Genomic DNA, 15,493 nt, shown 5'->3' with positions numbered 1-15,493 from the left:
TCATACAAATTTTAACGGTGTCTTAAGTTGACTGGTAGAATTTACTAATAAATGATGATTTTGAATCATAATTATTGGATAAATTAATGGATTTGATTCAGTTAGATGTTTTATAGTCAGTATTTTGTTCGTGTGGTGAAAAATTTTGTGTTTCACACGGTGGCAAAGTTTGTTTAACCTTCGTGCCTTAAAAGCCTCGCAACGCTCGCGGTTCAATATTGGAATCTTTCGCTTGCTCGGGTATCAATATTGGCACGTGCGGTTAAACAACAACTTTGGCCCCTTTTACTATGTCAGTATTGTTTTGCCAGTTTTGCCACACAAATACTCGTTATTTTATTTCAGATTACATAATTAAGCCCTATTTCAGATTGTAAACTGTTTTCCAGACAAACTTGAGCGCTCAACATTCGTGTTTATCTAAAACCTATCTGAAATTGCCTCAATTCTCGCGGATGAATATCAAAGCGAAAGTCAAAGTGATAGCGTTTATTGTCTGAGATGTTAGATATGTCGCCATTTGAAGTTACTAATGTGTTTATTATAAACTTCCCTTGAGGCTTTGTGTTTTGCTAGATTAGTGAGTTTAGCATCAAATTACATCAATAGACTTATATTGACCGGGATATAGACCGTGATTACCTTTTTGATTATTATTGAAGTCTCGATATTTAGACGCTTGCACTGCATCATGATCGTGGGGATGCATGCAACTACGTCGTAATATTGGGACCTCAATAAAAATCAAAAAAGGTAATCACGGTCTATAATACGGCGAACAATTTATCTAGTTATAGTATCTGATCATACGAATCGTATATGATAGTCATTTTGTTAAAAAGTGTTATTAATTAAGAATAATTATTTTTTGAAATCTGGCCCAGCAGCAATGTACACCATCCAATTAATTTCACATGACATAAACGTCATGTCGTCAGCAATTCCCGTCAACTTTGTACAATGCCACGTCAGCAAATTTTAATTGATCCTATTTTGTTACCAACATTTAGAAATATAATTCGACTTTCGTAAGATATATACAGGATAATTGTTATAATTAAGAAAATATAGATACTAGAGAACCTTAATGACGAAATAAAACTTAATAAAATCTCAATTCATCAACAAAATCTTGGTAACAAAATAGGAATTAATAAAAACAAATTTAACTTTTCCCTTAATTTTTGTACAAAGTTGACGGGAATTGCTGTCGTAATGACGTTTAGGTAGGTACAGGTACGCTAATTTATGTGGACATAATACATTGCGTGCTGAATTTTTATGTATGAAAAAAAAATATCTCATCTATTAAAAAAAACATGTACTTAGGCGGTGCCCGATTGATATTCCGAAATAAAATACGCCGATTTTCGGTACGCCGACAACGATTCGCCGACGTCTTTTTTGGCCGAATAACGATTGGAAGATTCTCATTTCGCATAATATTCGTTAGTAAACGGAGTCGGTAAGCAGAAATTTGATACGCCGATTTACTTTTCGTCGATTACTCATTTGGTAATTGTAAAAATTGGCCGACAAAAAATTGGTCGAAACACAATAGGTCGAGTGATCATTTGGTATTTTTTTTTAATGAGTTGGCTGGATCTTGCGTACAAACTATTCTGCGGATTCAAAAATCTAATTGTTAGATCATTTATAAGAGGAAGTCACATTTATTTCAACTACTTATTTATATTAATCATCATGTCCTGATTCTAAGGATTAATTTGAGTAAATTACGTATTGTTGTTTTCAGCTCACCAAATTTTTACTTTAAAAATTTTTTCACCACACCAACTAATAAAGGCTCCGTTTGCTATTTGAAAACAGATAGCAAAATTGTATTGTAGCCACAAGAGAGCAAAGTAATTTCATACAAATTTTAACTTGATGTCTGAAGCTGGCTGGTAGATTTTACCTATGAATGATGATTTTGAATAATAAATATTGAATAAATTGATGGATTTTATTTAGTTTGATGTTTTATAGTCAATATTTTGTTGATGTTGGTGTGTTGAAAAAAATTGTGTTTCACTCGGTGGCAAAGTTTCTTTAACCTTCGTGCCTTGAAACCCTCGCAACGCTCAAGATTCCACTTCCTGAACCACTTGCTACGCTCGCGGTTCAATATTGGAATCTTTCGCTTGTTCGGGTATCAATTTTGGCACGTGCGGTTAAACAACAACTTTGCCCCCTCGTTAAACAAATAAGTATAGTTCTGGGTCCTTGGTCGGCCGACATGAAAGCCTTTGTGGGAGCTCTGTCGGCTCGGCTTATCGACTCTACTGGAGACCCTAGAGCTGGCGCGTATTTCTCGCAACGTATCGCACTGGCGATACAGCGAGGAAATGCCGCCAGCATAATGGGCACCAAGCCGCAGGCGGATTTGTTAGATGGTTTTTTTCTTTTTATAATTGGGTTCTTTTATTTTTATTATTATTTTCTAATTATTTATTATAAGCTTATTTTTAAGTAGTGATTTAGTTATAATTTAGTTTTATTTTATTTGTAAGATTTTAATTTAAGTGTTTTTATATGTTTTAGTGGTTATTAATAAATCATAAGTAATTAATGAAAAAAAAAAAGTATAGTTCTACCATTCGGAAATTAGCACTTTTCTGTTCAAGAATATAATATAGCCAGTATATGTAAATTATTACCGCAACTAAAAGAATTTCACATTACCTAGGTGGCTACCTAATGATTCTCCGACAATTTTTTAGCCGATTATTGATTCGCCGACAACGATTCGCCGAATGCCATTTAGCCGAATAATCAAACTATCGCTGTCACTTTTGGTCGAATAACGTTACGTAGAATCTTGGTTGGCATACAGTTCAGTTCGCTTCTGTGCAAATTATCCGAACTATTATTGGACATTTTTCATTTAACAAAGTAATATTTTCGTTTAAGCCACGTTTAGTCGAATAACGTTTCACATTTTATAAATTGTTAAAATATTTTCGAATGAATGAATTATCGCTGTTGTAAAAAAATTACGCACTTAATAGACACTTTTTTTTCTTAAACTATGTATGTATAATGTGAAATTCTTTTCGTTGCGGTAATAATTTACATATTCTGGCAATTAACATTATGTTCTTGAACAGAAAAGTGCTAATTTCCGAATGGGAGAACTAAACATTTTAAAAGTAAAAATTTGGTGAGTTGATAGCAACAATACATAATTAACTAAAATTAATCCTTAAAATCAGAACATTTTGACACGTTGAAATAAATGTGAGTAAGAAACTCAGGATTCAAAAATCTAGTTGTTAGATCGTTTATAAGAAATAAACGATCTAACAACTAGATTTTTGAATCCGCAGAACAGTTTGTACGCAAGTTTCAGCCAACTCACCAAAAAAAAAAACCAAATGATCACTCGACCTATTGTGTTTCGACTAATTTTTTGTCGGCCAATTTTTACAATTACTGAATGATTATTCGACGAAAAGTCAATCGGCGTATCAAATTTCTGCTTACCGACTCCGTTTACGAACAAATATTATGCGAAATGAGACTTTTCCAATCGTTATTCGGTCAAAAAAGACGTCGGCGAATCGTTGTCGGCGTACCGAAAATCGGCGTATTTTATTTCGGAATATCAATCGGGCACCTACCTAGGTACATTGATTAAGAAAAAACGTGTCTATTAAGTGTGTAATTTTTTTACAACAGCGATAATTCATTCATTCGTAAATATTTTAACAATGTACAAAATGTGAAACGTTATTCGACTAAACATGGCCTAAACGAAAATATTACTTTGCTAAATGAAAAATGTCCAATAATAGTTCGGATAATTTGCACAGAAGCGAACTGAACTGTATGCGAACCAAGATTCTACGTAACGTTATTCGACCAAAAGTGACAGCGATAGTTTGATTATTCGGCTAAATGGCATTCGGCGAATCGTTGTCGGCGAATCAATAATCGGCTAAAAAATTGTCGGAGAATCATTAGGTAGTAGGTTAATATTGCAGACGGGACTTAATTCGCGTATTACTATGTTTTGAACACTAACCTCCGACGTTTCAAGGACGGCATTGTCCCCGTGGTCTCGGAGCACACTGGTTAAAGTTGATATCAACATCTTCCAGCTGTACGAGTTTTTCGAACTACCCGCACTTAGTCCTGAGTATCCTGACTACCCACTTCATTTTCAAATTCATTTTAGTTCAATAACCTAATTACAAAATTAAAATTTTGAAAAAAACCCCGACCCCGACATAGTAGACCGATTTTCATGAAACATGGCTAAGAACACTTCCGACTAACTCAGCTTTCAGACAAAAAAAAAACTAATTCTTAGAACAAATTAAATTATCCTCATAGAAAATAATTTAATTTGTATTTTTAGTTCATTTAATTTGCATTTGTATTGAATCATCGAGTACATACCCTAATAGAGTAGAAATGTTATTTAATTTGTTCGAGAACAATTCCGCCAACTCGCAGCTACTCATATCCCCTCTCACTGCGCTCCCATTGGCTGATACAAGTTCAAGTGATAGGTGCTAGGGATGAGGTAGTGCGTAAGTAAGGTTTATCGATAACGATATTTTAACCCCTTACGCGCTTTATGCACCACCGTCTGTGCAAGCCCCAAATGTCCGTAACATTACATGCACATACGGTGGAGCAAAAATCTGTTACATAAAACACGGTATACAAAAAGGGAAAACTATTTCTTGGAAGTCAAAATGGTATAATAATCAGATTATAATTATTTTAAGTCGTTTCCCATTGACGAGGAAATCGCGACACGAAAATGGAGATGGATTGGACACACTCTTCGGAGAGGGGGAAGAAATAATGCGAGCATTGCTTTCGACTGGAAACCGCAGAATGCAAGCCGTGGCCCCGGGCGCCCTGTTCACTCATGGAAGCGGTCCGTCGAAAATGAGATACGAGCGGCTGGTCTGAGCTGGAGCGAGGCCACGAGGGTCGCTGAAGATAGAAAGGCGTGGCGCGAGCTTGTGAAGGCCCTTTGCACCTCTGGGGTGCCTTAGGACTACAACAACAACAACAACAATTATTTTAAGTAAAATTCATGAAATTTTCCAATCCCTAATTATGTATCTTCGATTTTTTCAAGTTGTGTTTTTTATTTCGATTTAAATAGCAATTTATTATTTTACAAATTACTTCAACGTGATATTTAAATTATTACATATATCAGATAGAGATTTTACGAAATCGTGTCACCTAAATATACCCAAAACATATCTAATTACACCTAAGAATTAGGTACCTAATACATCAGTACATATAATCAATCAAGCTTAACATAATCGATAATATACAATTATTCGACATAAACCATTAATTTAATGCAAACATAAGTGCAAGATAACTTTCTCGTTTGTTTATCTAAATAGAGTGTGATCATTATGTAGTAGGTACACACAATAATATTCCTTACTCATTACTTAAATATCGATACACCACTTGATGCTATAAATTAAGCATGTACAACACTAGTGCAGACTGGAAAGAGATGGTGTGATGTGAATTGAGTTACGTGGAAGCAAGAGATAACGACATACGTCTAGCCTGCGTCATCACCTTTCACTTTTGTTGTCCAGTTTAACTTGATCTCCGGACAAAATTTAATATAAAGTAGTTTATAATTTAAAATCGTAACTTACCGATGAAAAGTTATTCCTTATGTTTTAAAGTCAGATGTTTTGCTGTTTTTTCTACGAAACTGAATAGAAAAGCACGCCATTATAATAATAGTAAAACAAACTATAATTTATTTCGTAATTCGCAGAGACGTACGCACGGATCCAATACTGGTTTTGTACTGTTTTATTAAGAGCGAGCGCTAACATTTATAAGTGACAAATCACATATCCGTTGCGCAGACGGACAGTCCCATATTACCACTCTATTGGGATATGTCCTCGATGTATTGAATCCAGCTTTGGACACTTGGAGGCCTTGGTCATTTTTTCTTTGTATATGACATTTATTTCAGTTTAAAAAAAAACTAAATCTGAATCGGTTCATCCGTTCAGGAGCTACGATGCCACAGACAGACAGACAGACACGTCAAACTTATAACAACCCGTCGTTTTTGCGTCGGTGGTTAAAAATGAGAAGCTGAGTTTCCTGTAACTAACTGCAAAACCTATTGAAATTCTCCCGCCGATTTAAACCGTCAAACACTTATCCAAAATAAATAATGGAAGTACCAAACTCTCAGCAATCAATCATCGAACCAATAGAAAAGTAATTAAACAGGAATGAGGCGGTTTCGTGAGATCTTGTTCAAATCGTTTCATTCGCAAAGATGCGTGATTAGATTCGTAATCATAGCATTAAAGGTGAGATTTGACATATCTGTGCGCCATTTTGAACGACACAATGTATATTATTAAATAAAAACGGGACTTAATCGCGTAAAATTTACGTTTATATTTAACCTGACGTTTCGGACATGACATTACGTCCGTCGTAGTCTACCCGTGACCACGGACGTAATGTCATATCCGAAACGTCGGGTTAAATATAAACGTAAGTTTTACGCGATTAAGTCCCGTTTTAATTTAATAATATGAGTGAAGGTCGTGTTAGTTTAAATCAATATATTGACACAATGTATATTCGTAAGATTATAGACTAGTATAGACTCTGAAGACGCATATTTATTTCAGATGGAGGGATCAATTTGTAAAGGTGACTAGATTTGAAGGTTTTGTGAATCACATCTCAGGTTTTGAAGAAACTCTTCAAGGATTACTATTTTGGGATAGATACCAGCTATGGTACGGAATTTAAGTACTCTGCTTCCGAAAATCGATGCCATCTTTGCTTAGTTTGGGGCTAGGCTGATCTGTGTAAGAGTCCCCCGATATTTATTTATTTATTTATATCAATTTATACCAACAATTTTATGAACGTTTATCTGTGTCCATGAGGATACTCAAATGTTTTTATGTCCTTGATTCCAAATACTTTGTGGAGACCACCATTACCTTTTAACCATAACAACAGACAGGCAAGCATCTTCAAGGTCACGGCTGTAAAGGTCAAACGTACTACCCACACTACCCCATTTGGGTGACATATTAGTTTAGAGGGTCGCTGGAGTGACGTGCGGCCTTGCAGGGACGTCCGTGAATCTACTGTTATGAACGCACTTTTATTCTCATTTTAATATTTGGTGGAGCAGTTGTCAATAGGCGGCAGTGATCACTTATGTCGTCGATATTTTTTATTACAGTGAAGGAATAACAGTATTTTTTTCTCTTGTGATATATTTTTAAACAGATCTTGTTTTCACGGGACACAAAAATCTAAAGGTACATTTTTTCTACAATTGACCCTGTGGCGATCAAAATTTGATGATCTTTTAATGATTTGCTTAAGTTTTGCGCATGATACAATGTTTTGAATGTACAAGTTTCTAATGGGGTGGCAACGCGCATGTGACACTGTTTGAGTTACAGGCGTCCATAGGTTACGGTGACCGCTTTACATCAGGCGGGCCGTATGCCTGTTTGCCACCGACGTAGTATAAAAAAAAAAGATACATTCCTATTAATTACGGTTTTTTATACTAATTTGGTGACAATTAATCCTATTTACAGGCCGACAGATAATAAATAAGCAGACTTAGTAACCCTAGGGGCGCCTACATCTCTCGAGGGGTGACATAATCATAATCATAATCATAATCATAATCATAATCCTTTATTGCAACCTTTGGGTGACATGCAAGTTGACACCCAACACCTTAGTTGATTCTTAATTTTATTCATTTATATCAAGCATAATTTCTGTAAAAATGTAATTAAATAAATATGTACTAATTTCCCCGGAGTATTCTCTAACTCTGAATAATACACAAAAGCTATAATGCCATACAGTTTCTAACCCCAAAACTGTAATAAAGCTATCTCAATTACATAAACCCGTGCAAAATACTTCAAAGTCGTTGTTCAAACAATTCGCTACTGGACGGGGGAAATGGGACAATCTCGGTAAGGCATAGGTGACAATGTGGCATTGGCAAGCGGCGAGATGGGCTAAGGCGGAAAATTCTTTATCTAAGTAGTATTCTTAATTTAGGAAATCTTCAAATGCAGTTTTGTATATAATTAAAACTAAAGGAATGTCTCCTTAAATAAAATGAGCCAGCTTAAGGATTTAAGGTCGTTTTTCCAGGGCCCGACTTATCTTTTCACGCTGCGTATTTATTTGTGTGTAAATTAATTTTTAAACCAATATATTAATAAACCAATCCACTAATAAAATACAAAAAAAATAGTATTATAAATTGTGAATTGGATGCAATAAATGAATATATATTCAATATAACAAAAAAAAATACAGATTACTGCAGTAATTAATGTAATGGTAGGAGTCATACAAATTACACTAATTTAATAATCTAACCACAAAATTAAAATTTTGAAAATACCCCTAACATAGTGGACCGATTCTCATGAATCATGGCTATTTAAGAACACTCCCGACTAATTCAGCTTTCAAACAAAAAAAAAACTAAATCTATATCGCTTCATCCGTTCGGTGGCTACATGCCACAAACAAACAGACAGACAGACAAACAGACACGTCAAAGTTATAACACCCCATCGTTTTTGCGTCGGGGGTTAAAAACGAAAACTAAAACAAACAACACCCTAAACGACGACGCATTTGTTCAATTGTACATTATAACAAACTTTCTTTGACGTCACATCCCCAAACAAGGTTAATATTCCCGGCAACAAGGGAATAATCGTAAACAGATACGCCCGGAAATACAATCGGGAAATTCCCAAGGCACATCACTACGACCCGGGAGTTGACCCGCAGTGACGTCATTTCAAATTTCCCTGATTAAAAAGACTGTTTTACAAAAAAAAAAACAAATTAATCGCCAGCATTTCTGTGTTTGACATATTTTTTAAAGTCTCAGAAATATTTGATAAAATTTCCTTAGCACTAAGGGATTTTTCAGGCGCGGGGCGGAGGGGTGACCTGCGCGGTAGATCCGGCAGTGAGCGCTTACCGTCCGTTCTGAGCGCACGTCGCGAGTGTGTCCCGCAGCCTACAGCTCCGTACAATACAACCGCGCAGTGCAGTGATAGTGCGTTTTGGATGCCATGTGATAAAAACAAACTGTGTGCAGTTTGTGTTTGCGTGACAGAGAACCAATTAGGTGGGTATGCTTGCCTGTTTGGGCCCTGTTTTTTGGTGACTGGTACGGAGCCCGGGGCGCCGGAAGTAGCTTGAGATGTCACGTGAGATTAACACTTAAGTGTGCCTGTTTTATAGGTTTCTGAGCTTGTGTACCTTTATGCGTTAAAGCGGAAACGTGTGTGACGGCTTTAAAAGGGTATCGGAAAAATGACTTTGAAATTTAATTTAAATTTCAAATTATAATGTTATGGTTTAGGGAGGGTTTTATGTTGATATTTATTCCAATTTAGGTTATTCAGTTGTGATTTCTGATGCAGCTTTAATTTATGACAGCTCGAGGATTCATTAAGGAGGCAAGAAAGCTCATTTAATGTTACAGAAATGAAGTTTAATCAATAAAATACTTAAACTAAAAATAACTATTTAATCTCTAACAACAACCATTAGTGCGATTTGTTTTTTATCATGCAGAAACGTCTGCGAGCGATATTACATATTTTTAAATTAAAGGAAAAATTGGAAGCTAGATGGCCCCGGCAAGGCCAAAGGTCGCATGTTCGAGTCCTGCCGGAGGTGTGAATTTTTCCTTTAATTTAAAAATACATTAGTGTGATGTTTTTTCCAAAATATGAATAAAAGTTATAATTACCTAAAATAGTGCCAAATGTGTAATTTCCAGGATTTTCTTAAAGTGTTCAAAACTTAAGAGATTTTGACGTGACGTATACTAGGTATAGGTACAGTCAACCAATTTGAATTATAGGCCACTTTGAACAGAACCTTTGCATAGTAAACGTCAAAGTGACTTCTTATGGGAAATAGATCATGGTTTAAATGAGACAGGGTTCTAGAGTGGCCTAGGATTCAAATTGGTCGACAGTACGTTTTTGCAATACGTAGTACGCTTATACGTTTCGTCAATACGTAGGGCAGAATTTTGATTTGCGACAGCACAGAATTAATATTGAATACATGTGTGCCTTTTACGGCGCGAATCGAATTTTAAGACAGTGTTCGCTAAATATTCGCTTTACATACGACAAATCCGTGTCATTGTAATGAAATTAAATGAAATGAAAATTATTTATTTGAAACAGCAGCATACTTTGTACAGTTATTGCAGTTATGATATTTAATAAATTGTTCCAAAAAGGATTCCACTCAGCATGTGTCGGAGCACTTAGTGCCACGAGGCTGATTTTCAGTGGACCCTTAAACATAAATTGTTATTGTTAATTGTTATTAAACTGTCATTGTTAAGAAATACGTTTTTTTCTCAACGAATAAAGAAGGCTTTAACGGATCTAGACATAACTATTTGACAAGAAATTCTTAACAGGATTTTAAAATTGAAAAAGCTCTAAGTCTACACTGTCATCAATGTAACCCAACCGTAGTTATGTTTTCCTTAATTACCATATGGTAACAGCTAGAGTTGCATAGGGGTAAGCAGAGCACATGAAACAGCTCAAGTTTCTTGCTAAACTGCAGTGACAAAGTCGCTAGCCTACCAAAATTTAACCCCATATCCCACATAAAGTACAGCGGGACAAATCTCGACTGGGGGGCAAATGTAACTGCAGGTCAATTTTTTCCATGTTTTACAATGTTTGCATTATTAAATAGAGTGTCCACCGGTTATATTTATAGTAGGCGTGTTCAGTGGATACATGTAGAACTCAACATCATAGTGTAATAATGGAAAAAATGGATCAGTTACAATTGCCCCAGTCTAGATTTGTCCCGCCGTACCATAATTGAAATTGGGACTTAATGGCGGTTTATAACACAGCTTTTTGAAGATGGCTGAAGTTGACATCAACATCTAGCTGTAAGAGTTTTTCAAACTACCCGCTTTACTGCGTAGCTATTGAGGTTGTTTTTAATTGCAAACTTCTACTTAGCTTATTACACTGAGAGAAATTTGCATTGTGAATTTAACAAGTTCGACTTGTTGCGGTTTATCCGTTTGAATCAGCCAAACATATGTTTAAAACAATATGTGTCAGGTTGTTTTTATAAAATCGACTTGTTGATTCAAATATATTGCCGATTCAAATGACAAGTAGCTTGTTGTTTGAACCAAAGAGCACGTAGGCGCTATTTTAACCAAAAAACTTGTTGAACGAACATGAAAACTGGTTGTATTTTCTCTCAGTGTAGGATTCGACAATTTCAAAAATATATAGGTATGTATGGGGACTGATATCAACTGAAAGGAAACTCTGCACCAGGCTCTGGCGCAGTTTCAGGAAGATCTATTAAAGTGAGATGGGCCATTTTTTTCAAAGTTGTCCACCCCACTTTTTTTGTAACATGGGTACCTATTTTTTACGCGATTATTACTCAGAATCGCGAGCTCTTTCGATCCTGATAGGAGAAAAAAAATGTCCCATGATTTCCATACATTTTTTCGAACCTTCCATTCCGTTACCGCCATACAAAATGTATGAAAAAATGGTAACGGAATAGAAAAAAACCTTGGGACAATTTTTTCTCCTATTACAATAGAAAGAGCTCGCGATTCTGAGTGGAAACCACATAAAAATTTCCAAATCCAAAAAAAAGTGGGGTGGACAACTTTGAAAAAAAAATGGCCCAGATACGACATATTAGCTTCTTTACGCTACGACTGCTACGAAGTATGAACAATTGGCTCTTTGTCTACGCGTCCAGGCTACGGCCAAGTACAGTGAACGAATTGGAACCTAGGCCACTCTACAACTATGTCAAAATGACAAGCAGTAAGAGATTTCTTACAAATTATTTATAACGTCACTGTGACATAGTTCTACAGTAGCCTAGGGTTCCAATTGGTTGACTGTACGTAGCAAAAACGCTAACGATAATATCGTTATCGTAGCTGGGCCATTTATTTTCAAAGAACTTTCAAAGTCTCCGCTTAGAATCACGAGCTCTTTCAATCCTAATAGGAGAAAAAAAGTGTCCCAAGGTTTTTTCCCATTTCAAAAAAATGTCCATTTACAATATTAGTCTCATTCCAACAAAAAAAAAATGCACTTCTTCAATTATAAACGAATTGACATACTTATATCACACAATACTTCGTTTTAACTGGGTTACGTATATATTATTTATTATTCATATTTGCCCATGTCATCGTGTTATAAAAGAAAAATCAATATTCCGAAGGCAGTCGCCACGTGCACGCATTGCAATAAGACATGTTATTTTCTTTGTATCATATTTGGTTAATGAGTTGTATGCAAATAGTAGTAGGTATTTGTTTATAAATATGTAAAGGTATCTACAGATGTAGTAGATTGGTAATTTATTCATAGATTGGTACATCTGTATAAAAAAACATAAAAAGAAAAACTACTAAACTTAATCTAACACAGAATAAATATATGTCCAAAAAAATATTTACAAATAAAAAACAGGAGCAAGCTCGGCGCCGGATGGCAGGGTGTCCAGAAGGCTGGTAGCATTGCCGCGCTGGATCGCGATGCTTATTCGCTGCGCAAGAAATGAACCAGCCCTCTGGTCATCCGTAGTATCAATGAGACGCTTCGCCAGCTCCCTGAAAACAGAGTGTGCTCCGGGTCCCCAGGGTCCAAGGGTCTCCACCCCAAACGGCTCAAACATGCAACCAGAGTCTATGATTGCAAATTTGCGCCGTTTGAGGCGTTCGGCCGCTTCGGTGCATAATAGTTTTCCTTCGTACTTTATCGGATAGATACGTTTGTATTTATAAGTATTTTCTCGGAAACGTTCGTATTTTTTCGGATACGTTCGTATTTTGTCGTGCTAGTTCGGCCACCGTTAGTACATTTTGCACTGAAATGTGAGTTTTCGTGAACATACAAAGGAAAAACATTCCACACTACGTCTACATACAAATTGTCTTAAACTTCAAACAATTTTTGAAACTAAAATTCCGTGTTTTATTATGATACTTATATAGACTAATTTTCATTTTATTGTCATCGAGGTCAAAGCTTATTCTAAAGTACATTTGACATCAAGATGATGGTTTTAAGTAGTTCGCCTATGAGTTGCTATAATCCTAACGAATATTGTACTATGCAACACAACACAACTATACAAATGTCGCGCGATAAATGATAAAACATTAGGCCTATCGCACTATTTGTAAATGCGATAGGGACGGCCAGATGTTTTATCATTTATCGCGCGACCATAGTTGCCTCCCAGCCGGCGTATCATGCTGCCAATTTTATCACTTATCCACGTGGATAAAGCATCCGTCACGCTTTAGCAAGTATGTCAGTGTGAGAGTGACTGATGTCTTATCCACGTGGATAAGTGATAAAATTGGCAGCATGATACGCCGGCAGGAAACAATTATTACAGGAAACAATTAGAAGAGGTAGTGCACAGTTTTAACGCCAATCATAACAATGTGATTAGTCATTTTCGTTTAAATATCAAATTTAAGTTCGCAGTGAACTCATAGAGTCATTGTCATAAAGAAGTGACGATTTCTGTACCTTGTCGCTTTGAATCGTTTGACAATTTCGTATGACATTTCAAACAAGACGTTAATGAGACGAGGTACAAAAATCAATTCGTTTATAACACTCCGTCGTTTTTGCGTCGGGGGTTAAAAATAAGTGGTAATTCATATTCTAGCATGTTAATTAATTATCATTAACTAACATTTCGAAACTGTAACTAAGTCAAAAACAAGGCACGCACGTGTAGTGTAAAATATTAACATACATTATATTATATGTAATAACTAACAATATTCTGCGACGCTTCGAAACATGTAATAGAAGCCGAACTAAATTAATTAAGCAACTAATATTACTACATATAATGTAATTATAAAGTTAATTTATTGAAAATATAACTACAATTTCAATTTTGTTTGCAAGAAGCTAAGGTCGATGTTTAAACATTGTTTACTGATCCTATTATTTCAAACATAGTAATTTTAAACACACGTAGGTACTGAATACTTTTATTTAATTATTATGATTATAATTACTTCTAGAAAATCGAGATTAAATTTTGTGAAATGGTATAATAATCCAGTAATGTGTTCGAGTATTTAAAGGGGAGCTCAGAGCATGTTTTCATTGTGTCTGTGGTCTGTGTGCCTCTGCGAAAGTTGCTTTAAATAAAATCCACTTACATTTTTCATCATCAAATCCATACTAATATTATAAATGGGAAGGTTTGTGTCTGTTTGTTTGTCCGTCCTTCACATTGAAACGGAGCGACCAATTGTCGTGATTTTTACAGTGGAAACAGATGAGTGGATGGAGAGTGACATAGGCTAATTTTGTCTCTTTCTAACGCAAGCGAAGCCGCGGGCAAAAGCTAGTTTTTTATAAACTAAAATAACTGTCATATGTGGCACAGAATTTGGTATTTGGCACCCGAAAACAAGTTTTACCTTTACTCCTAATTATATTTTTAATTTGAACTTTGTATGTCTCTGTTCTCTGGCGTTATACTAGTAGTCTTGCCATCTACTTAATTCATTGCATCCCAACTTGCTCCTTTTGGTTTTCATTACTCTCGTTTGGTATCCATTTGGACCTTTTTTCTCGGTTAGTTTTGAGTCCCACTTCAGATTTTTTTATTCTACTTTTACTATTTTTTTCTAATTCTACTTTTTAGTCTGATTATTTACTTTAGTATACTTATTCTGTTTTTATTTTAATACGCACCCATCGTTAAAAGATTTCTTAAGTTTAGAAAAATGATCCGCCATGTAACGTACATGAAATTGGGGAGTTACACCAAAAGTTTGGTGCATACGGCAAAATGCTCTTTCAAACTTGATAGAAAAGCCGATTTTTTTAGGGCGTATCGGACATTTTTTTAAAGGTAATCGAGACGTTGAATATACCATTCGATAGAAAAAAAATCTGAGTATAACTGCATTCATAACTCATTTTCGCCATTTTGTCCCTTACGCCCTTTGAGACTACGGTCATCGATATTTATCAGTCTGCTTACATCCCGACTTGCATCTTTTGGTTGTTAGTGGGGTTCATGTTGGGCCATTTCTCCAAGCAATTTTGAGTCCCACTTTATGCTATCGTTCTTGACACCTCCGTCAACTTGAGTTCCGGAGCAAAGTTTATAGTATTGCTTAAATTATTTAATTAATTTACCATGATGAATTCACAACTTCACCGGCCCGTCGACCTCGAAAATGTCAAGTGACTCTTAAAATTAAGTTCTTTATTCCGGAAACATTGGCAGCGGCAACTTAACGAATCGTATCGAGAATTTCCAAACATTTTCATAAAGTTAGAAAGAGAAGTTCCCTACAGAATAATTCAATTAAGGACTTGTGACAATGAGACGAAGTTTCTTCACCTTGCTATCG

The sequence above is a fragment of the Leguminivora glycinivorella genome, chromosome 4, assembly GCF_023078275.1.
Source record: "Leguminivora glycinivorella isolate SPB_JAAS2020 chromosome 4, LegGlyc_1.1, whole genome shotgun sequence".
Taxonomy (NCBI): domain Eukaryota; kingdom Metazoa; phylum Arthropoda; class Insecta; order Lepidoptera; family Tortricidae; genus Leguminivora; species Leguminivora glycinivorella.
Note: the sequence above shows the minus strand (reverse complement) of the source record.